Below are 25,990 nucleotides of genomic sequence, written 5' to 3' on the forward strand. Positions count from 1 at the left end.
CTTAAAAATGAAGATTTCCCTTATAAATATAAATTTATTTTTTAAGAGGGCAACTTAACCTTTATTTTCAGAGCTTTTTCTGCTCTGCTCTGCTCTGCTCTTGTTCTGCTCCACTTCAAAACCACACAGGGATTTCAAATTTGTGAGGGTAAGCAGTTAAATGGTAACATGTATAGTCTTTGATAAGCATGAGAGTTAAATGAGTACTAGTTCTTATATGTGATCTTAATATGCATTGAGAGTTATCCAGGTCAAAATTTCCAGTCCTAGCAAAAGATATTTAGTCAATTTCCAGACACCAAAAAGCAAAACCTGGAGAAGAAATATGTGAATGCGAGACATGCAGGCTGGAGGTTGTGGACAGAGATTTTTAAGAAGCTTCTGAAATAAGAAATGAGGGAGGTATTAGGGTATGGAAGGTTTGTCGAAGAGAAAAGGAAATTTAAAAACCATCGCTCTGGATTATTTATCACCTTCAAGATGTTTCAAGAAGTTAAAAAAACACATCTGAATTATTTTAATTTGTTCAATTTTCATGTGCTTTGTCATTTTAAGTGCAACAGTGCCCAAGATCTGAACTGCTTGGGTCAGGGCAGTAGAAGTATTTCTACATATTAGATTTATAATTTTCCTACAAGTAGGAGAAATTTTGCCCTGTGATGTATATATTAAGTTTCACATGGTACTTCTGCTTGCAGCTGTATTGGAAAAAATATTTTTCTTCTACCCTTACAGGTTCTTTGGCTAGTCTAATAGTTAAATTGACATAGACAGATTAACAGGAGAAAAACAAATTTAATTCTATACCATTAAAAAATCCAAAATTCAACTGAGTAAATTTGAAGACCTAATTAGCTTTATCCAATAATTCATGAATTGGGCAGCAATCCATCTAGCAAACAGAAAGGAACTCAGAGGAGCTGTACAAAATGGAAAGCTTTTATAGGCAGAAAAAAAAAAAAAAAGAGGGACAAAAAAATGAGCAAATTACTACATCTTTCTTTGGAGGACAGAAGGGATCTATCAGGCAGATTACCTCACAAGTTCTAACTAGGTAATTCCTAATCAGTTTAACTGGTTAAAGCTTACATTCCTGGAAGGAGCTGAAACAGCAATTAATTAACTGCTGACTTGGGACAGGTGATTCCATTTGGGGCCTAGTGGTTTTTGATTTTGCTTTTTAGCTATTCTCCCCTTTTGGTCATGACTCTCAGCTTAACTGAGAGATGTGATCAAAATTTAAGGCCTGAGGACTGCCCTCAGCTGTAGTTCTGCAGTTCTCACAACTTTTATTGACCCTCTGCGTAATATTTACAGGTCATAATGTTTTTTGCTGACTATGTTATTCACAGGTCATGACTTCAGGTTCACCATTTTTAGCTGGTCCTTATTTTCATCTCTTCTTTGATGAGAAGTCTTAGGGAAATCATTTGCTTGGTGATTAGCAGCTGCAAGCATGCATTTAAAAGCTTTTGAGAGGGAGATTACATGATTATTAAAAGTAGAATAATTCCCAATGTGTGGAGTGTGCTTCAGAGCCGTGGTTCCTGAGATAAAAACAATCAAAATCAAATAAGTCAAAGAAAGACCTCATTGAAGGAATCAATTTTTAAGTAGCTTAATGATGTTATGTAATTGAGTTTCAGCTTCCCCAGAAGGGTTAATCCAGGTGAAGCAGGTGATACTGGCCAGAGCATAAACATTTCCATGCTCAGCTGAAAGATAAACAAGGGCTATCCTATAACCAAAAACAACTTTGGCCAGAGAGTCTAAGGATTTTTTATTGTGCAGCTACTGCCTCAGAAGAGGATTTTGCAATATTTTTAAGTGTTGAGCAGTTCATGATCACAGCTTCACTTAACATTTGCTTGTTTTTAAATTTATTTCTTAATTAATCATAGTGCATTCCAGTTCATACCCAGTAGACAGACCCAGTGGAGGGATCTGAGGGCTGAGGGCCCACCCTGTGAAGGATAGAATGAGTCCTGATCATTTTACCCTGAGCACAGCGAGGCAAAGGGGGTGCGAAGTGGAGGGGCTGTGGAGCACCCGGAATCACAGCGACCTGCTTTCCACAAGAGGCACTGTAGACATGGCAAGCCGGGGACTCTGATGCCAGAGTTTGGACCCTCAGCTCCAATACTAAGACCTGAGCCTCCTGGGTGGTATTCCTCCCCTAGCCTTGGGCAGAGCCTGCCCAGCCCCTCCCTCACCAGTAAAGCCCAGAAGAGTAAGCCAAAGCACCAAAAGGGGAAGAAAAGAACCCAAGCTATTTTTCTTTTTCAAAGTCTGGGCCTGCCCCAGTCTGGCCTGGATGGGGACAAAAAAAAGGGGTGAGTAGGAGGGAGAGGTGGCGATTCCAGGGCACTACTACTTTAGTTGTGGTCCAGTTGCTCCAGATTAAATACCTCCAGCCAGGAGGCCCGCATTCTCCCAGACCGGTCACCGAGTCATTAGGCAAGTTTGCAAGGCCGAGAGAACAAATGGCAGTAGCAGCTGGAAAAGAAAGCTGTCCAGCACTGGAGGCATCTCACACAGAAGCACGTGTAGACTAGACGTGCTTGTAGTCCAGGAGCACGTGCACGTCCTTGCCCAGAAGCGCCCGCAGTTGTCTGGGGTTGCTGGTCTACAGGGTGCTAAGGGGCACTGGGATGGGGCAGTGCTAGGGGCGGAGCTAAGGGGCGGAGCTAAGGAGCAGAGCGGAGGATTCTGGGTCTGTGCGCCAAGACACAAAGGGTGGGTCACAGCAGGTGCTCTGCTGGTCCAGCTGAGTGCTCAGCATGCTTCTCCTCGTCCTAGTGTTGGCCTGTTACACTCCTCTGGTGCCTGCTCCAGTGTCAGCCATGGCACTTCGGCCTGTATGTACTTTTAACCAAGAAAGCAGGTTTCTGCTAAAGGAAGCTAATCAAGAATGCCACCTGGTAAGTCTTTTCTAACTCGGCCATGTAAATTAAGGGGAGTTGATCAATGAAGTGTCTCTGTTTATGAACAGTTAGGAGCACAGTAAAGTAAGCTAAGAGGCATTTCCCAGTTATGTGCGAGCCATTTAGGCATCCTTAGGCCCAAGGAAAATGATAATCACCACAGAAAAAGATAAATCCTGTTCAGGCACAAACCATTGCCTCTAAGGTGGCTACTCTTAATGAATGCTAGCATCATGGACAGATTGAAATTTTTCACGACAGATCCAGAAGTCTGAAAGTTTTCTCCTCTTAGTAAGGGCCTGGGAGAAATGGATGATTACATTATTTTCCCAGGCCAATGCTCAAGTAGAGATAAGAAGAAACAAGGATTTTATGTTTAAAGTATAAAGTCGTCTGGTGTATTTGGAGGAAGGCGGGGAGGCTACATTGATATCAGCTGCTGCTCTTGTCAATTTGATTTTGAGGTCTCCAGCATTTGCGCAGGACCTGATGTCCGGTGGATCCTTTTTCAACTACGAGATGTAGCAAGGAGGGTATAGTATAGTCCCTTACAAGGAGATTCAAGTGGAGTCCTTGTTTTTAATGATTCCGGATCATAAAGGTGGAGAAAATTGGAAATGTCTTGAGAGTCATGACCAGATATTTGAGGAAACAAATAATTTAAGGTCTAGTCCGGTTTACTAGGTATATAATAAAATTCCAGAGATAGTAGGATTAGAATCTAATAGCTACAAAGGTGCAAACAATTTTTATAATTATTCCCATTTTCTCCACAGATAATCACAGATTATTTACATTAAAGTTGGCCTGATTTTTTTCATAATTATAGCAAGAACTTATGCAAATGACTATGTTGCCTTGAAAAAATACTCAAGAGTTTCTGAATTCTAGAGGGGTCAGGAAGGAAAAAGTAAATCTCTCATGTTTGTTTACGAAGGTATACTTTCCTGATTTACTGTAAACAGGCCGTAGAAAAAAAAACTTGTCTTGAATCCGTAAAAACAAAACATCAAGGAACCAGCAAAATTTCAAACAAAAAAAAAGTCATAAAATCATTACAGTCATCCTTTCAATTCATTCAGTTTCATGTAATTAATACATGTTCTGCTTGAATCTATTTCAATTGTATTGTCTTAGAGTTATCAGAAACCTGTATTAGAATCTTTTCCATAAATCTCCTTGAATATGAAGCACTTTTATGGGAACACTACTGCAAAAGCATCTAAGACAACAATTCTCTGTAAATGACAGACTTAAAAATGCCCATTGATAAAGATCTGATGAATATTCATTTAATAAGGAAAAGTAGTTATTTCTATGATATACATTTTAAGATAACAACTGAAATTATAACTAATAACATTATACCAGAACACATCAGATTTCCAAGAACTTCTGAAATGCTTGTAACATTTACCTAAATAAATAAAACATCAAGTATTAGTATTACTTTTTATTTGACAGTGCTTCTCATGCAATTTAACATATCAAATAAGCCTAATTAGTTTAATAATTCCCTTTTTAGAGGGAGAGATAAAAAGTTTTTCATGTATCTTTTTAAATTATGGTTTTCTCTGGATATATGAGCAGGAATGGGATTGTTGGATCATGCAGTAGCTCTATTTTTAATTTTTTTTAAGAAACCTCCATACTGTTCTCCATAGTGGCTGCACCAATTACATTCCCACCAACAATGTGCAAGGGTTCCCTTTTTTCCACACCCTCTGCAGTGTTTATTGTTTGTAGACATTTTGATGATGGCTATCCTGACTGGTGTTAGGGGATACCTCGTCGTGGTTTTGATGAATTTCTTGATTAATTAGAGATGTTGAATATCTTTTCATGTGCATGTTTTCCATCTGTATGTCTTTGGAGAAATGTCTGTTTAGGTCTTTGGACCATTTTTTGGTTGTCAGTCGCATCTTTTGCAATTTTTTTTTCTCCCATTCTGTATGTTGTTCTTTTGTTTTGTTTATGGCTTCCTTTGATGTGCAAAAGCTTTGTATAATTAGGTCCTATTTATTTATTTTAAATTTCCATTAATATAGGGGACAGATCCAAAAAGGTACTGCTGTGATTCATGTCAGTGTTTGCCTGTGTTTTACTCTAGGAGCTTTATAGGATCTGGTTTTACATTTAGGTTGCTAATCCATTTTGAATTTATTTTTGGGTATAGTGTTAGAAAATGTTCTAATTTCATTCTTCTACATGTAGCTGTCCAGTTTTCCCAGAAGCATGTATTAAAGGGTCTTGTCTTCTCTTCACTGTATATTCTTAGCTCCTTTGCCATAGATTAATTGACCATAGGTGTGTGGGTTTTCTTCTGGGTGGTCTATCCTGTTCTATTGATCTGTATTTCTGTTTCTGTGCCAGTACTATGCCTTTATTATTACTGTAGCTTTGAAGTATAGTCTGAAGTCAGGGACCCTGATTCCTCCAGCACCATATTTCTTTCTCAAGATTGCTTTGGCTATCTACAGTCTTCTGTAGTTCCATACAAATTTTAAAATATTTTGTTCTAGTTCTTTGAGAAGTGCCATTGATAATTTTGTAGGGATTTCACTGAATCTGTGGATTGCCTTGGGTAGTATAGTCATGTATAATATTTTAAAGCCTCTTATTATTGTGAAGTTTCTCTGGGTCAGAACTAGAAGAGAATTTGTTATTGGCCCAGATATTAACTTGGCCTTCATCAGAAGTGAGAAAAAAGAAAATAAAAGCCATGGAAGTCTTATGTAAAATCCATATGTGAATTCATGTTGTTGTGTGTCTTAAACAGACAAGGCATTGGGGGTACACCAAAAAAGTAAGACTACAAAGATTTATTCTAGTTGGGCAGAAAGAAGTGTCTAAGGTCAATCTGTTTCAGATAACTGGTTCTGGTATCTACCTTTATGCATTAAGCTGAAGCCTTTTCTTTCTTTCTTTTTTCTTTTTCTGTCTTTCTTTCTTTCTTTCTTTCTTTCTTTCTTTCTTTCTTTTTTTTGTTTTTTTGGTAAATGAAGACCAGCTTCTTCCTGGGAGAGAGGGTAAATATGTGTTGGGGAAGGTGCACATGTCTAAGGAGGAGACAGTGCTGGTATGTAGAATGGCCTAGAGTTACCAAAGGTTTATTAAGGATTACCAAAATGTTACAGACCTCATACTGACCTTAAGTTCTTTTAATTTTTAATTGTTCTAATATAACTTAATGAAAGAAGTACATCACTGTATTGCTGTCTCCCACCATGAAAAATAGAGGAAAGCTACATCCTTAGCTAGAGGACATAATTCATGGTCTCCAGGGTCTAGGTAGTAAGCCCACACTAATTTAAGAAGAGAGTTATCTTTTGCAGCCCAAGAGTCCCAGAGAGTCTGGATAGTTTTTCCCCATGAAGCGAGAGGCAGCCTTTCAATCAATGGGTGTCAGTGTGTACCATAGTGAGAGTGTTGCTAGAGAGTATTTTCATTGTGTACAGATTCCACTAAGGAAAACAAACAAACTCCAAAAAAAAAGCAATTTTCCTTTGGTCTAGTTGAATGGAGCTAAGGTTCTGATTCATTGACTCCAGATGTGCCCAGCTGTTTGCTTCTTTAATTCATTTCCACACATAAACCTGCTAATTCAATATTCAGACCAACATTCCACATCATTATAACAAAATGGTGAATTTTCCAAGAATGTATTTGACCACCTGCTGATTATCTCTGTGGTTTCTCATGATATGATACATAAATATAAACCTAAGAAAACCAGGCTCAAGAAGGATTTTCCTGGGAATTATTTTAACTGAAATATATTACAAATCTAATGGTAAAAAAAAGTATTTTAATGTAGATAACTGAAATGCTACAGTGCTTCATACATATTAAAGCAGTTGAGAAATACAGCAATAAATTCTTTGTGACAGTTTCTAGTCACAGGTATTTTTTAACCTTGATTCTACTCCTTTTCATTTATACTTCAGATAATTCAGCTAATCCTGGATTATTGTCATTTATAAGTTTTGCTCTTTGATAGCATGGGTAAAATATTAGTAACTTAAAATATTGGTTGATCCTAGTTCTTCCGTGTAACTTCAGTCAATGATGTTTAAGCATGTGGTATACTCGTTATTGCTATTGTTGTCTTGATAAATCCTGAAGGTTAATTTAAGTTTCTTTCATTTTCTTCTCAACAGACCATTTGGTCCTTTCTGTTATCCTGTAGTTTTGTCTGATTTAATGGCTATTTTGTTGATCACTTGTCTGCAGTTTCTATTACTCCCACTGTTCTTTTCACTTAATTATTTGAGCGATTACACCATTTGCTCTTAAAATAGAGGTTCATTTTTAAAGTCCTGTCAATTAGTCTCTCACACCTTTAATGATGTTTACTACAGCAAGAAGCAAGATTTATTTCAGATTTCACTCTCTCTTTCTCTTCTGCCTTTCTTTCCTCTAAAAATCTATGAAAATGAGCACTGAAGCAATAGTGTAATGAAAAATATTATTTGAAAAATTGTGGTTCTATCTTTTGCTGGTAACTTTAGAAATTTAATAACTAAAATCAGTCATTAAAGGCATGACTCTGAATATGGACATTGAAGTGAGATTAAAAAAATAGAAACTAGAAGCTAAATTAAAATATTCTAAAACCAAATGCTTTTTTAAAATTCAGATCAAAAATATATATGGTTGCATCATTCGTAACTCATTTGATATGTTATCTTCTGAGACTTACTCTTGCAATTTCATCATATAATTGCATAATACCGATATTTGTTATATAGGCATAAGGCCATGAAAATAAAAGCCTTATGAAACAAAAATTATTAGATATTGTGCTTGGGAAACTCTCATACCATTTCTGATCAAAGAAAAAGCAAGAAGTTATGAGGGACTATGTTAGAGAGAGTTAACCTCTGTCTATTGCATAGATATTATATTTCTACAACTTTGGGGACTATAGAAACATAGGTACGTGTCCCAGCTGAAACGCTTGTTGGAGTATATCTCTTTCAAACCTCAGTCTGCACTCCTCTTTCTGTGTGGTGGGAGCATCTCTGCCCACCAAAGATTCATGGTCTTTTTGTATAGATTCATGGTCTTTTCATAAAGTAGGTATTGGGAGATTCATGGTCTTTTCATAAAGTAGCTGCTGGGAGAAAGGTCTTCAGCCAAGCATGTATTTTTCAGCTCGCTTATCTTCAGCTAATGAAATGTGAGCAATAATGAGCATCACTTTTTCAATATACCCTATGTCTTTCTCATGCTTTCCCACACATTTCCCCATGTGGAAGACTTCATCATTACAGATGCAGAGGGTCTGAATTCTTGGGTCAGATTGGAGGAAAGCTGCCTAATAAAGCACATCTGTGTAGGTTGGCATATTGTTTCTGTAAATGGCCCACTTTGTAAGATTTTAGGCTTTGTGGGCCACAGTCTCTGTTCCTTCTGCTCCTTTCCCTCCTCCTCCTTCTTCTTTAAGACCTTTAAAAACATTAAATAATATTTTTAGCTTTTGAGTCACATTAAAAAAAAGGCTGTGGGATAGATAGGCCTGTGGTCATGCTTTGCTAATCCCTGTATTAAGCTACTGAAATTTGGAAGTTTTGTAACAGCAGTTAGCATATTCAGATTAATGCACTCTATAACAGGGGTGGGCATACTTCATCCCCAGGCCAAATCTAGGCTGTAGCCTGTTGGTATAAGTAAAATTTTATTTCAGACAGCCAGATCCATTCACTCCCATTATTTCTATGGCTGCTTTTGCACTACAAAGGTATAATTGAGTATTTGCAGTCAAGACCATACTGCCATCAAAGACTAAAATATTTGCTATCTGGACCTTTACAGAGAAAGCCTGCTGATCCCTTTTTTTGTAACTTTGATAATAGTTTCCCCATCTCTAAAAGTACCTATTCAGGAGTTCCCGTCATGGCACAGTGGTTAATGAATCCGACTAGGAACCATGAGGTTGCGGGTTCAATCCCTGCCCTTGCTCAGTGGATTGACAATCCGGCCTTGCCGTGAGCTGTGGTGTAGGTTGCAGAGGAGGCTCGGATCCTGCGTTGCTGTGGCTCTGGCGTAGGCTGGCAGCTACAGCTCTGCTTCTACCCCTAGCCTGGGAACCTCCATATGCGCGGGAGTGGCCCAAGAAATGGCAAAAAGACAAAAAAGACAAAAAAAAAAAGAAAAGTACCTATTCATTAATATGGCAGTCACAACTCTCAAAGCAGCTCATTTTCCAACCTGATAGAAATTTCTCCCACACCTTAAGCCAAAATCTCTTTCAGTGTAACATCTATGCATTGATCCTAGTTCTTCCTCTGTAACCTTACAGCATAAGATGTTTCCTTTTCTACAGAACAGCCTCTCAAACATTGAAGTACTTTTGTTAAGAGGAAAATGAGCTGCAATGATACATATCATTCATTTGCCATAAAGAAGTATAGTTTGCTTTTCTTTCCATGCAATAATTCCCCACGGTGTTTATCAGAACCTAAAAAAGAAATGCCCAGTTCAAACTGACCCCAAAAGTGAGTTATTCATGGATTAATCTCAAATTCTGGATAAAAGGAATAATGTTCAGCTTTATATTTCTACTCTGAGAGACAATAAATATATTTCCTTTTGAGTTAATGACATTAAGGATGAGGTTGTATTATTTGTAAAGATTAGCATTTAATAGTGAGATGATGGGGGTCAAAATGACCTAAAGTCTAAATATGACTATGTCACTTATAAACTGTGTAACTTCAGGCAATTTTCTTAAGTGTATTATGTTTCATTTTCCTTGTCTGTGAAATGAGAGGATTATTTCTTAGAAATCCTAGTTCATAGGCGCGTTTTGAGGATTAAAAGAAACATTATGTGTAATGTTCTGTGCTATAGCAAACACATGAGAAACATTAAGAAATTGGTATTTGTTGTGATGCTAATTCATACTTTCCTTTTTCTTAGATAAACACTAAGAATAGCATCCTATTGCCATGTTGCTTACATGTTGTCACACAGGAGCATGGTGTGGGGATTTTGAAAATTTGTATTGAATTCAGTTAACAACTTATGTTAAGACCACCCTAACTCATGGAATTGTTTAGTGTTTCTTTACAAATTCTACCATGTGATTGTATATTTGTCTGTGTATATGCATTTTTAAACATTATTTTGGTATGACTGTTGGAAAATTTTTCAACTGTTTAGAGGACATGGCACTGTTCTTATATAAGCTGTCTCGCATTTGCTGCCTTTATGATTTAATTAGGCTAAAATGAAGATTGTAGATTCTTAGAGTGAATGAGAACTTAATCTAGTGATATTCCATTTAAGGCATGAATGGCTTCAACAAAATTTATTTAGTATTCAACAGATATTTGCTGAGTGTCTACTCTGCACCTCACAGAGTTCTCTGTTCTCTTGAAATGTCCATTCTATTAGGGGAGAAAGACAGATCAAAAGGTTAACAGTAAATTAGCAAGGACAATGTGATAATGAGATAAGGATTAGTTTTCCAAGACCAATCAAGGGAGATAACCGTTATCACTAAGGCCCAGTTCAAAATGCTACTTCCTAAGAGAGAAGTTGTATGGGAATAGCATTCCAGGGTTAGAGAACACTGAGTAAAAACACCTCCTAGGGTCAGAAATGAGACAGTGTGGGGAAAAGTAGCATCGAATGGCAAGTCATCATCTTGGCATGGCTTAAAATTACATATTCCAACTGGCCTCGTGAATAGAAAATTCTTGTTAAAAATAATGTTTTTTTTTTTTTTTTTAACTGCCTTCCAGTTGTTTAGTTTACCTTTGGAACTGTTCAGTAATATAAGCCTGTTTCTTCTAAAATTTGTCTTCTTTAATATCAAACTTCGTCAGTTTTTTTCGAGGTAGTGTAATAGGAAGTATCCTGGCTTTCTGTTAGGTAAACACCAGCTCTAATATATATATATGAGCTATGTGGTCTCAGCAGAGTTGCATCTTTCTTAATTCCACTTTTCACTCTTTTAAAATAAGGATAATCAGGAGTTCCCATCGTGGCTCAGTAGAAATGAATCTGAGTAGTATCCATGAGGATGCAGGTTCAATCCCTGGCCTTGCTCAGTGGGTTAAGGATCTAGCATTGCCATGAGCTGTGGTGTAGGTCATAGACATGGCTCAGATCTGGCGATGCTGTGGCTGTGGTGTAGGCCAGCAGCTATAGCACCTGTTCGACCCCTAACCTGGGAATCTCCATATGCCATGGGTGCAGCCCTAAAAAGACAAAAAAAAAAAAAAAAAAATTAAAACTAAAATAAATAAATCAAAATAAATAAATTAATAGAAAAGGTTAATCACATATGGCTTCCAGGAATACTGTGAGGATTAATGAGAAAAATGGTATTAAGTACAAAAACAGCACAAGGCACATAGCACATATTAAATGAAAGGTAGCTATGGTAAACGCAGTTATTACATTCTTTTTGCCCTTGCTTTTTTGTGGCTCTCCTCTTTGTCAATGTTCCTCTGAAAATGCAGCTCTCAGTCTTCAATACAGAATTATGCATACGGAGCATTGACATCATCAATGAAGGACTGTTACAGTCTTTGTTCTTAACACTTTATAGTTGAAACCTAGAGTACTTTAAATATTTTTTGGCAATTATATGATACTTGTATTGACCTTATTGTAAACTAAAATCTCTGTCTTATTTACATATGTCTGCCTTTTCTCTCCTTTATCTGAGAGTTAGATTTCTAGATGAGAGGTTAAAATACTGGCTTTGTGGCCACATCTGGCTTTGAATGCTGGCTTTGTACCTATCTGAACTGGGGCGTGTTGGTTAAAAATTGGTAGCATTTTTCTCATTGTTGAGTGTGGATATTAAACTACTCTGGGGAGGGGTTGTAAAGATTAAAAGGGATAATATATTTAAAGTGTTAGCATAACACCTAGGATATAAGAATAGATCAATAAATGCTAGCTATCATTAGTATTCTATGAAGCTGTATTTTGTTAGTTTAATCATTAGTTACATATATCTCTTTTTTAAATCTTTATTCTATAATTTATAAATATGCTCTCTTCCATTTTTGAGTCAGGAATGACTTTTATTAATGTTCTGCTACCTTTATGACCACATGATTGATGCAGCTTTAAAAAGGACAAGGCTAAGTGTAATGTCCTAGGAAAATCCATAAAACGTCCCTCTATATATACAAACTAATCCAATGTTCAGTACATGTGGGTATGAACAATCAACCAATACCAAAAACAGCTTTGATCTTTTGAGATATAGTAACTGTTGATTCATGTGTAGCCCAGCTTTCTTGAGTTGACATGTGATTATATAACAGGTTGGATAGATAGCAATGTGAAAATTAATTTGTGAAGTATGTTCATCAAATTTCTACTTTTAATGACTGCCACACTTTTTTTTTAAAGATTTATTTGCTGAAATCACACTCACCTATTAGAGCAAATAAGAGCACATGTGAAGGGCTGTTTTACTGAAATCACTATAGCTTCGCCATTTGCAATAGTTTCTTTTTATTTCTGATAAGGAGTGAGCAGTCCTTTATTCCAACCAATTATAGTAGAAGGACTTATTTAACAAAGCATTTTTCATCCTGCCATGTAAAATTGCTTGGGCATATTTTTACTAGTTTTTGATTATTAAACCCCTGATCATATAGTACCAAACCATACTATTAAACTTTGAGTAATTCATGTCAGTATTTCAAATCTCAATAATGAATATATTGACAAATGATACAGTTAGGGCTTCTGGATCAGGTAAGTGAGATGGGCAACCATTCCAAATGAATTATAAAAAATGTCATCACTTCTATAAATGTTTATAAAAAAAGAATCTATTGATGTGAAGTTAAGTGAGTCTAAATAGTGCACATGCCACTAAACAATAGTAATCTTTATATTTTACCTCACTACCTTTTCCAGACTTTATAGCTTAGAAAGCTGTGTTCATGGAAAAAATCTTTGTAAGGGAATATAATATATTATTTATCTCTAAATAGAAAAAAAAAGGTCATAATTTTCCTTCTTTATAGAGATTCTTAGAGACAGTAAATATAAATTTTTGTTGAAACTAATTTTACAGAGACATTTTTCAATAATAATATACATTCTTATTTCAATTCTAAAATATAGGATGCCATAGTATTAGTAATTATATTTTAAATTAAAGGGGAAAGTTGTTTTGAAGAAGGTGTTAATTTTAAAACCTACATGGTATAATTTTTTACATTGTTTTTATATTAACATTTGTAATCATACATACCATCATTATGTAAAATATAAAATCTTTATCTCCTTTAAAGTCTAGAAACAATTAACATTACTGAAGATTTAAATAGGGAAATTGATTGTGGGGAAAAAAATTCATAAATTTTTTAAAATAACATTTTAATTTATTAATAAGCTTTTTTCTTTTAATTTAAAATTAAGTTGGAGGTTATTTAACAAATGGCTTATAATTGTTTCTAAAGACGTTAATAGATTTACTGAACAAGTAAATTTATTGCTCTGTCTTATCTCTATTGTATTGGTAGTCTGAACTAGCAATACAGTATACAAATATATGGCTTGGGAAGAGATAATACCTCTTTAAGAAGTTTCAGTTTTCCATCAAGGTGGAAATATATCATTGAGTGGCTTTTAGAAAAATGTATTAGAGAAATGAAATCATATAGTTTATTTAAAAGGATGAATATAAGAATACAAGAATATAAGAATGCATGTAAGCTTTATTGATTTGAAATTATATTGGTTTCATTTTACTTATCTGAATTAAATAGATATCAATTTTGACTTTAATTCATCAAGGGCCTTGAAATTTATTTGGGAGAACTGTTGGAAGGCTGTAAGCTATGGGTAAAATATAATGCCTAGTAACATTTTGTAGTTGTAGTAATGGGTTCCCTTGAATCTGTTAGATTAAGAGCTGAGTCTGGTTCACTCTTATAACTCCTCTTGCATGAACAGCTGGATGTGTCTAGGTATCCCATAAGATTTTCTGAATAAATATATGAATAAATGGATGAATACTAGTAAATACTTTCAGAAAACTATTGGCCATAAAGGTAGCCTTAAATTTTCTGAGACCAGTCTTAAAAAATATACATATATTTGTGTGTATATACATCATTTAAAAAAAATTCAGAGAATATAGTATAAATATAGTCTATAAAAGTATAAATAATAAACTCTTTTCCTCCAATGGACAAACCAGGTCTATAGCTACACATGGGGCCATTCCTCTGAAGGAAATACGGAAACTAGCTGAGTAATACCTGTATATAGGGGAATGAGAGAATACCCACATCAAATCAGGTAGCAAAGCCTGAGACACATTCCCACCATAAACCCCCTCTTTGGCACAGTGACATACAATTGGGAAGGAATTCACAAATCTCAGCTTCTCACTGAGGCACAGGTTTGAACCCAAAACCTAGCATGCTGACCTTTAATACTTCCACCTGAGGGATGAGCACACGAAACACCTAGCTCTGAAGGCCAACAGAGTTCGCATCTCTGTGAGACCCATAAAACTGTAGCAAATAAAGAAATTGTTCTTAAATGTTTATAAGGGCTTACTGTGGCTCTCCCTACCAGGGCTCAGCCTTGAGGAAACAAACAGAAGCACCCTTCTTACAGTCTTTCCCTGAAGAAGGTCTGTTCCATACTTTCAAAGTTGCTACTTAATGGTCGGTCTTCTAACTTAGCATACCCTTAAGAGCTGACTGCAGTCCTTCCCAGAGACTGAAGAGGATGGTGTGTGTCATCTCCACGTTCTTCCTTTATCCATTCCAGGTTACAGGTGTCTCTGTGGAAGGAGGTTGTGCGCATGTCTGGTTCCCAACATATGCAGCTGTTGTCCAGTGGATGCATCATTTAATTGCCTGGCTCTTGCGTCCAGGGGGACTCTTGTTTGGAGGTCCCATCATATTATAGCAACAACAACAGTTCTAAACCATCCCCCCTACCTGGAGCACAGCACAGAGAGAAAAGACAGACACAGTGCCCAGTTTTTCCCTGCAGGAGGCACTTTACAAGTTGTTGCCTGAATGTCAGCCTCTAATCAGCCTGAATCTTGGTGCTGACTGAGATTCTTCCCTTTGAGACACTACCGAGTTCTGGTATACCTTCAAATACTAGGAGCCATTAAAAAGAAAATAGGCTGCTTGGTCAGTCACAAAGGTTTGAGAGAAAGCCAAGAGTTAGAGCAGGGTTGAACAATAAGTTTCATCTCCTACACAAGAGCACTCATCAAGAATTGGAGTGTTGCCTGCTTTATCAATGTGTGGAAACCAATACAAAATCAAGGAAAATGAAGAAACAGAGGAATATATTTTAAACAAAAGAACAAGATAAAACTTGAGAAACAGACCTTTAAAAAAGGAGATAGCTGATTGATAAAGAGTTCAAAATAATGGTCATGAAAATGCTCACTGAGGTCAAGAAAACAATAAATGAAGTGATTATTTCAACAAAGTGACAGAAAGAAATAAGAAAGTACCACACAGAAAACAGAGCTGAAGAATATAGTAATAGCACTTAAAATTTGATATAGTGGTTCAACAGTGAATTAGAACAAGTAAAAGAGAAAAACGGCAAACTCAAAGATCTCAAAGGAAAAAAAATACAACTTAAAAGTTGAGAGTTATGTTTTATTTGAGGGTGTTACTAAAGTACTATAGCCCAGAAGACAGCCTCTCAGATAGTTCTGCAGAACTATTCCCAAGAGGTAAAGGAGGAGCCAGGACATACAGTTTTTTTTGATAGGAAAAAAAGTGTAATTGAACATTAAAAGATTACTGCTAATCACAAAAAAATCTTACATCTCAAGTTAACGATTTTAGTGCAATTCCATGTATGAGAAGATGTAAAAGTCTTGGAGCATTGAAATTATTTCTTTGATATGTGTCTTAAACTAGGCCCAATATCTTATTTTTCTCCATCTTGAATTCCCCTCAGGGTGCACCATCAGGATAGCTGTAGTGGCTGATGGTGTGCAATATTAGTTGTTTATTGAAATGGGAGACAATTTTTGTCCACAAAGATAAGGCAGTAGAATTCATCCAGTCTTAGAAGGGGGAAAAAAATGAAAAAAAGTGAAGATAACTTAAGGATTCATGAAATAACATCTAGAAAACTGTTGTTTTCATGATACAGGTTCCAGGAGAAGAGAGAAATGGGCAGAAAGCTTATTTGAAGAAATACGTTACATTCAAAATAATAAAATACCTAGGAGTAAGTTTGACCAAGAAAGTGAATATCTGTGCACTGAGAAGTAGCAAAGGAAATTGAGGAAGATGCAAAAAATAAATATTCTGTATCCATAGATGGAAGAAGTAATATTGTTAAGCTGGCCATAGTATCTGAAACAATCTACAGATTTAATTCAATCCTTACCAAAATCCCCATGGTACTTTTCACAGAAATAGGAAAAAATCTGAAAATTTGTATAGAACCTCAGAAGATCTCTAATAGCTAAAGCAATCCTGAGAAAGAACAAAGCCCGAGGCATCACACTTTGTGTTTTCAAACTATAGTGCAAAGATATGCTAATAAAAACTATCTGGTATTGGCATAATTAAACACACACACACACACACACACACATATAAATATATTAAAAAATCAGTGGAATAGAACAGAGAGGCCAGAAAAATCTATACATATGCCGTCAACTAATTTTCAGTGGATAAGCCAAGGAAGAAATGGGGAAATGATTAACTCTTTAATAAACATGCTGGGAAAACTGACTAACCACATGCAAATGAATAAAACCAGACCCCTATCTTAAGCTATTAAAAAAAAAATCAACTCAAAATGGATTAAAGATTAGAATGTAAGATCTGAAACCATAAAACTTACAGAAGAAATCACAGTAGATAATCTCCTCGACATATGTGTTGGCAATGGTTTTTTTTTTATTACAAAATTGACACCTTCCTGCTGTATAGCACTGGGAACTATATCTAGTCACTTATGATGGAGCATGATATTGTGAGAAAAAGAATGTATATGTGTATGTGTGATTGGGTCACCTTGCTATACAGTAGAAAATAGAACAGAACACTGTAAATCAGCTATAATGGAAAAAATAAAAATCATTAAATTAAAAAAAAATTGACACCAAAAGCAAATTAAACAAGAGGGACTACATTAAACAAAGTGTCTGCAAAACAAAAGAAATCATCCAAAATATGAAAAGTCATCTTTCCAACTGAGAGAAAATACTTTCAAAAGCATATGCAAGAAAAATTAATATCTAAGATATACAAAGAATTCATGCAATTCAATGGCAAAAATCCTCCAAATAACCCTGATTAAAAAATGGGGGAGTTCCCATCGTGGTGCAGTGGTTAACGAATTTGACTAGGAACCATGAGGTTGCAGGTTCAATCCCTGGCCTTGCTCAGTGGGTTAAGGATCCGGCATTGCTGTGAGCTGTGGTGTAGGTCTCAGACGTGGCTCGGATCCTGTGTTGCTGTGGCTCTGGTGTAGGCCAGCAGCTACAGCTCCGATTAGAACCCTAGCCTGGGAACCTCCATATGCCACGGGAGCAGCCCAAGAAATGGCAAAAAAGACCAAAAAAAAATTAAAAAATAAAAAAAATTAAAAATGGGCAAAGGACCTGAATAGACTTAAATCCCAAGAAGATATACAAATGACCAATAGATGCATGAAAAGGTGCTCAACATCATTAATCATCACAGAAACCCAATCAAAACCACAATGAGATATTATATCTCACTTGTTAAAATGGCAGCTATTAAAAAGACAAAAGAGGAGTTCCCATTGTAGCTCAGTGGAAATGAATCTGACTAGTATCCATGAGGTCACAGGTTCGATCCCTGGGCTTGTTCAGTGGGTTAAGGATCCGGCATTGCCGTGAGGTGTGGTGTAGGTTGCAGTTGAGGATCGGATCCCGCATTGCTGTGGCTGTTGTGTAGACCAGTACCTACAGCTCCCATTTGACCCCTAGCCTGGAAACCTCCATATGCCTTGTGTATGGCCCTAAGAGCGAAAAAAAAAAAAAAAAAAGACAAAAGATAAGTGTTGGTGAAGATATGGAGCAAAAGGATATTGTATATTGTTGTTGGAAATCTATATTAGTACAGTCATTACTGAAAAAAAGTATGGATGTTCCTCAAAAAATGAAAATAGAATTGCCACATGCCAGCCATCTACTTCTGTATATATACTGGAAAAAGACAAAATCACTATCTCAACAAGTATCTGCATGTGCGCTTCTATTTATTGAAACATTATTTACAAAAGCTTAGACGTGGAAGCAACCTAAGTGTCCACTGAAGGATGAATAGATAAAAGTGTTATATATATATATATATATTTTTTTTTTTTTTAAAGCCATACAAAGAAGGAAATTCTACTATTCATGACAACATGGATGGACCCTGAGGGTGTTAGGCTAACTGAAATAAGTCAGAGAAAGACAATTACTGTATGATTTCATTTATATGTAAAATGAGAAAAGACAAACTCATACAGAGAATAGTTTTGTGGTTGCCAGTGATGGGGGTTGAAGGAAATGAATGAAAACGATCAAAATGTACAAGTTACAGTTGTGAGATAAATAAGTTCTGGGAATGTAATCCACAGCATAATGACTACAGTTAATAAAACAGTATTATATACAGTCATACCTCAGAGATATATGGGTTGAGCTCCAGACACTGCAATAAAATGCATTTTGTAATAAAGTTAGTCACAGAAATATTTTTGGTTTCCCAGTGCATATAAAAGTTATGTTTACACTATGCTGTGGTCTAGTTAGTGTGCAGTAGTATTCTGTCTAAAAAGTGTACATACCCTAATTAAAAAATACTTTATTGCTAAAAAATGCTAATGATCATCTGACAATGCAGTGTTGCTACAAACCTTCAATTTGCAAAAACACAGACCAGGAGAAACACAAAAAGGGAAACAATAAAAGTGCTGCCTGTATTTGAAATTTGCTAACAGAATAAATCTTAAGTTCTTATTACCAAGAAAAAAATTATAAGTGTTTGAGGTGATATATGTTTACTTACTGTGATAATAATTTAACAATATATACATATATCAAATCTTTATATTGTATACTTTAAACAAATAGTATTCATATCAATTATATCTCGATAAAACTGGCAAATAATTAACTTTGTTTCTGATTTTCATTTGCACTAAAAATATTCTCAAAAAGTGATTGAGGATGGGGGTTCCCATTATGGCTCAGCAGGTTAAGAACCTGACATAGTGTGTGATGATGTAGATTTGATCTCTGGACTTTCTCAGTGGGTTAAGGATCTGGCATTGCCATGAGCTGCAGATGTAGATTGCAGAAGCAGCTCAGATCTGCTGTTGCTGTGGCGTAGGCTGGCAGCTGCAATTCTGATTTGACCCCTAGCCTTAGAACTTCCATATGCTGCAGGTGTGGTCCTAAAAAAGGAAAAAAAAAAAAGATTGAGGATGAAGGGAAAGATGAGTGGGGCTATAGCAAAGTCAGGGTTAATATTAATTGACAAGAATTTGTACTATGACATCCTGTGCAACTGTTCATTTCTCTAAGCCTCCCTATAGCCAGTGTAATGGGAGAAACTGTTACCTGATTCACAGTGTCTTTAGAGCAAACTGTCTGTTCAGGGGAAGCTACGTTTTTCCTGAAACTTAGACATGGGAGGAATTTCTCCATAGGTTCTTTAATAGAACTCTCTGACTTAAAACATTCTCATTCTGAATAGAAAAGACATTTTGTGGTGTTATTTCTCATGGTGGATAGAGCATTGGCAGTATGACAAACTGTTTACCTGAAATTTCATCCATATTCACAATGGATTATGCTCTTTGATGTATTGTCCAGCACAGCATTTTCAACATGGTGTTCTGCAGATTGCAAGAGATCCTTGCAAGTGTCTTAAGGATTCCTTCAGAGAGAGGAGGTATGGGGCTAATTGAAGTGGAAGTAGTACAGGCACAAACTGGTTGGGTTTAGTTCTGTGTACAATTTAAGAAATGCTCCTATTCCCATAACAAATATTTGGAAAATCACTGATCTACAGAAATGTTAGACTACATAACTTTCAGAGAATCATTCCTAATTTTTTGCAAAAGTCTGGTTCTTTTTTTGATGTAAGTAAGGAGTGGAAAGTTTACAGGTTTTGCCTATGGTAAGATCAGGAGTTCTAGTGACAGTTAAGAATACAACCATATGTTTTATCAATAAATTTGAGAGTAGATGAAGTTATTGTCCTAGAAAATCAATGCTCATTACTGAAAAACTTTCAAAATTGGAGGGATGACATTTTTTATAACTGAAGTTATATGCTGAGACCAAAAAGGCATAGATTAAAAGAACCTATAAATTTCTAAAAAGGGAGACCAGTGACCAATCAGTTATTAATATTTGATAAGCAAAAGCTACTTTGTAGCCTGAGAAATTGAGAGAACAATGGTGTACTTTTGAAGTATTTATTAAAGCAGTGTTCTTTTGAACTGAAACTATAGATAAAAATGTCAGTGTGAAAGACAGAAAAAAAAAAAAGTTAACCAAAAAGGAGTTTGATGGTTAAACAGGAAGAATTTATAAAATATAAATATGTATGTCTATCTATATATGTGTGTATACACATGCATGCATATGCATAGACATACACATAAAATATTTTATTCTAAAAGTAGTGTATATTCATTCTAAAATTTTAAAAAGGTAATAAAAAAATCTACAATTCCACTAATGAGACATGTATTTACTCTTACTGCACTATTAAAATCCTGATTTTCCATGTGTATATGTATTTTATAGACTTGAGATTATATCTTTCTAATACTATTTTAAAAATAATGAACCATTCCCTTGTTTTGTGGAATTAAACTTCCTCCATTTTTATTTTATTTTTATTTTTATTTTCTTCTGGTTTTATTGATATATAATTAACGTATATTACTGTATAAGTTTAAGGTATACAGCATAATGATTTGACTTAAATATATCATGAAATGAATACCATAATAAGTTTAGTGAACATCCATCATCATATAAATATAAAAGAAAAAGAAAAGCATAGTTTTTTCTTTGTGATAATAAAGAACTCTCAGGATTCTCTTTTCTAACAACTTTCATGTATATATATATACACACAGTAGAACAGTGTTAATCTTATTAATCATGTACATTACATTCTTAGTATTTATTTGTCTTATAACCGGAACTTTGTACCTTTTGACCACCTTCATCCAATTCCGTCTCTCCCTTGCCCTGTTTCTGGTAACCAAAAATCTGATTTCTTTTTCTATAAGTTTGTTTGTTTTTTTTATTTTTCCCACTGTACAGCAAGGGGGTCAGGTTATCCTTACATGTATACATTGCAATTACAGTTTTTTCCCCCACCCTTTCTTCTGTTGCAACATGAGTATCTAGACATAGTTCTCAATGCTATTCAGCAGGATCTCCTTGTAAATCTATTCTAAGTTGTGTCTGATAACCTTCCTCCATTTTTAAATGTTTATAGAATGCCATTTAAAAACATTTTAAGTATTTGTAGGTCTTCTTATGTTTCTCATTGTTTTCTTGGAATGCCTTCCTAAAAATAAAAATACAGTAAAAAAATCACAGATATTTATAAGCCAGTCATACATATCATTCAGTTAATTTCTGAGAAACTGGAGGCATTTGTAACACACCTGCTATGTTTTAGGGTTTCCATCTCAATACATACTCACCAGCATTGAATGTCTTCTGCTACTTTGGAAATATAAAAAGGGGAAGGAACGGGAATGTGGGCTTAATTTACATCTCTGTGCTTAAAGATAAGATTGAACATACTTTTAAATGGTAAGATTCAGTTCTATCTTCTGTGAATTGTATACTTACCCATTTATCTATTTGAATCTGAATGTTTAGCTCATTATGTGTTCCTGGTTGTTTTAAACAGTAAATGCTACATTTTTATGTTTCAGTAAAAAGACTACTTTGAGTTGTATCCCTATCACTTTCTAGTTTCAATAACAAAAGTGTAAAAGTGGGTGATAAATCCATTTAACATGGTCTTGATTTTTGTGAGTTGCATTAAAGTTTACAGAATATTTACATTCAAAATTTTAAAAATCTCATAGCTCTGACTTTCCTTGTCTTTTCTTTCTTCAAGAAATAATCTTGGAGTAAATTGCACCATTAATTGTGACTTTCCCTATATGAGATCCAATTTATTTAGTTACAGTAATTGGCTCAATGGAATAAAACAGAAGCATTATTAAAGTCATGGCTATAACCAGAAAGTCTGTATCCACAGAATAAAGCATCTGAGCTGTTACCCATTAATTTACCATGAATATTCAAGTATTCTTTTTTCAAGATAGTCATTATTAACTATCTTGTATCTTCAAACAAATCATGTCCTTGCAGAGTAAAAGAAGATAAATTAAGGTGAATGAAAAAATGCCTATGGTTAGATAAGTAGCCAGCTCCTTGATCACTGAAGATCAAATCAATTTTTTTTTTTAATGGCTGCACCTCAACATTTGGAGGTTCCCAGGCTAGGGGTCAACTCTGATCTGCAGCTTCCAGCCTATGCTGTAGCTGTAGCAACATCTGAGATGCATCTTCAACCTATACCACAGCTCATGGCAACACCGGATCCTTAACCCACTGAGTGAGCCCAGAGATCAAACCCACATCCTCATGGATACCAGTTGGGTTTGTTACACTGAGCCACAATGGGAACTCCCAAAAAGCTATCTTGTTTGAAAAGTTTTTGGAGAAGTAATACAATGCAGTGGCTAAGAACAGAGAGTTCACAGTCAAGCTCCTCCAGGAGCCCAGTCAAATTAAGTAACATTTCTTGGCCTCCTGTGCTGGGGATCAATAATCTACTTAGAGTTGTTACTTTTACTTCCATGTAGAAATGAGGCATGCAGGTGAATTTATTCTCTATAAGTGAAGTCACAGGAAAAGCTAAAGACAGATTTTTTTTTTTAGTGTTCCGTAAGTAAAGAAATATTGAAATGCACTGAAAGGTGCATTGTTAGAATAAATTACTTGGAAAATGCCATTCATATTCTGCCATGTCTAAATTCAGTTAATTTTGCCAAGATGAAAATGTATTCATTATCTTTACTAGAATTTTGGAACTTGTTTTATATATGAAATTTGTGTAGCTGCATCAGTATACATTTACATGCTTTCAGGTACATGGAAGTGGGCAAAAAACTTTTGCCTTTTATTTCTTACAGTTTTTTGGTTTGTGTGTTTTTTTTGGGGGGGGGGTATTTTTTAATAATCCTGTGAACACATTCCTTGAGACCAGAACTCTTTTCCAGACTGGAAGTGAGTTCACTAGTACGTCCACTGAACCTAGCCCAGGAATGCAGAGTGCCCCGAACAAGAGGCTTGTACTGATTAATAAAGCTCTAGTTGTAAAAAGCAGGCCTTAGCTGTCGCAGCATTTCCAGAGCTGGAAGTAGTGAGTTCTACAAATTCTCTATCATCACTTACAGTATCTCATAAAACATGGTAGTTGGGGGGAAGATGGAAGTCATATTATTTTATATTCTCTAGGAAATTCCAACATGTATTTTTAGAGCATCTTTCTCTCTAGAACGGCTACTTATAATATTGCTCTGAAACTTCAATTTATGTTGATATTGTCCAACCCACCTTAATTTGTTTCTAGTAAACTAACCTTTTGAAAGAATAGTTTACAAAAGAAAAGGATTAATTATACCGGCAATTCAAAAACCACTACTTCTAAATCAGTGAATCTCTTTGTCTTGATTATTTTAACAAGTCTCTCTTCATTTACATAGCTTTTCCCTTCCTGCAGTCAGTTCAATTACCTTATTTTCTTGTTTTATTACTCTGCTGACGGGCACATCATTTATAATCCATGAAACAACTCCTCTATTCAATTTTGTTTGTTTTTATCTCCATCTTCTTTTTTCCTTAAATGCCATTTGGAAATCAGGTATTTTTAATGGAATTGTTGAATTCTTATCAGTTGTGACAATTGCAAATTCTTAATAAAAGCTGAGGCCACTAAGACCTCTGTAAAAGTGCTTCAGTTTTAAACATTGATTTAATATTGACTTGTTTGAAAAATTAATAGCAACATTGAAGTTGAGGATATAGTCTTGTAATTTTATTTTACTGAAAAAAAAAATGCTGAAGTGTTGATAGCCCAATAAATACAAACTGTGTCAGCAAAAACAAAAAAAAACAAAAAAAAAAAAACAAGAAAACCTAATTTCTAAGACCAAATTAGAGCTCTCTGTGGTCTAGATAAACCAGCTCCTCACTTCAAGATTAGTCATACCCTGGGCTGCCAGAATGGATTGAGAAGATAATTTAAAAAATGAGTGCCAGAGGGAGTTCAGTGAACTTTACAAGAAAGGACCTGAGAATGGAATTTCCTAGGGTGAGTCCATCCCATGTCACTAGGGCAAGAAGGGCCTGAAGACTGGGTTGTGAGAACTATAAAGTGTCTAGATAGGAGGGGCCACACACAAGTGCCAGGGAATGAACCTCTTTGATGAACCGCACAGAGTCTTATGCCCAATGGCACTTTCCTCCCTAAATTCCTGTACTTAAAGAAATAACTCTCGCTTTGATGACTACCTATAGCAGATATTAAAAAATGTATTACTCAACAAATGTGTTTAGTTTGCGCCCTCATGTTCTCCAAATTCAAAATTATTGATCTTCTTTCCCATTTTTTATGTGCTTGGTTTGGCATTATGCACCCCAAGGAAAGTATATCACTGAATTAAGAAACTGGAGAGAAATATAATACAGATGTTTTCCTTTTCCAAATTCTGCTTTACTGAAGAAAGGAAAAAAAAAAACCTGAATAAAACATACATAAATTATATCTTCACAAAGGAACCTCCTAATTAAAATGATGGCAAGTCATAACAAAACGGAATTATGCAAGAAACTGAAGGCTGAAAGATGTTGGTATTTCTCAGCCCATTTGTAATAGCCATATCTGTCAATTAGAATGAAAATAAGAAAATAAAGACTACATGGTATTTAATCATATCCATATAGCAATTAATCATATACTAACAGAATATATTATAAATAGTTTTTTCCTGTAAGTATTATGAAAGAACCATCTTTTCTCTGATCCCTGAGGGAAAAAAAGCATGTCATTCAAATATAGCATTAAAATATGGATTTTTATTTTTCCAAGTAGAGAGAACAAATTTTTTGTCTTCATGATTATTTCCAATTCTGCATCAGTTTCTAAATTTAAAAAATACTAAAACTGGAAGTCACCATTGTTTTTCATTTTTTAAAATTTATTGAAGTATAGTTGATTTACAATGTTGTGATAATTTCTGCTGTACAACAAAGTGATTCAGTTATACACACATCCATTTTTTTCAGATTCTTTTCCCATATAGACCATCACAGAATATTAGAGTTCTCTGAGCTATACAGCAGGTCTCCACTGGCCAATCATTTCATATACAACAGTGTACATATGCCAATCCTAAACCCCCAGGTCCATCCCTCCTTCCCCAACCTGTTCCCTTTGGAAACCATAAGCTTTTTTCTAAGTCTGTAAGTATCTTTCTGTTCTGCAGATAATTTTATTTCTATCCTATTTTTAGATCACACATATAAGTGATCATATGTTGTTTTTCTCTAGCTTCACTTAGTATGATAATTTCTAGGTCCATCCATGTTGTTGCAAATGGCATTATTTCATTCTTTTTATGGCTGAGTAATATTCCATGGTATATATGTACCATATCTTTATCCAGTGAACATTGGGATGGATATTTCTTTTCAAATAATGGTTTTCTCTGGATAGATGCCCATGACTGGGATTGCTGGATCATATGATAATTTTATTTTTAGTTTTTTGAGGAACCTCCATATTGTTTTCCATAGTGGTTGTACCAAATTACATTCCCACCAAGAGTGTAAGAGGGTTCTCTTTTCTCTACACGCTCTCCAGCATGTGTTGATTGTAGATTTTTAAATGACAGCAATACTGGCTAGTGTTAGGTGGTACCTCATAGTAGTTTTGAATTTCATTTTTATAATAATTAGCAATGTTGAGCAGCTTTTTGTGTGTTTTTGGCCATCTGTATAT

General features: G+C 35.2%; 1 long non-coding RNA gene across 3 annotated transcripts in view; it reads left to right on the forward strand.

Moving 5' to 3' along the window:
* Window positions 1-2,712: 2,712 nt before the first annotated feature.
* Window positions 2,713-25,990, forward strand: part of LOC146395757 (uncharacterized) — a 156,302-nt gene continuing 133,024 nt past the window's right edge. For all 3 annotated transcript variants that reach the window (XR_014829237.1, XR_014829236.1, XR_014829235.1), the window contains exon 1: window positions 2,713-2,921. This is a non-coding gene — a long non-coding RNA (uncharacterized LOC146395757). The remainder of the gene's footprint in view (window positions 2,922-25,990) is intronic.

This window comes from Sus scrofa, chromosome 15 (assembly GCF_054392235.1).
Source record: "Sus scrofa isolate SSC_HxYL_T2T_F1_AM1 chromosome 15, Sscrofa_HxYL_maternal_Yorkshire_Landrace_v2.0, whole genome shotgun sequence".
NCBI classification, from domain to species: Eukaryota; Metazoa; Chordata; class Mammalia; order Artiodactyla; family Suidae; genus Sus; species Sus scrofa.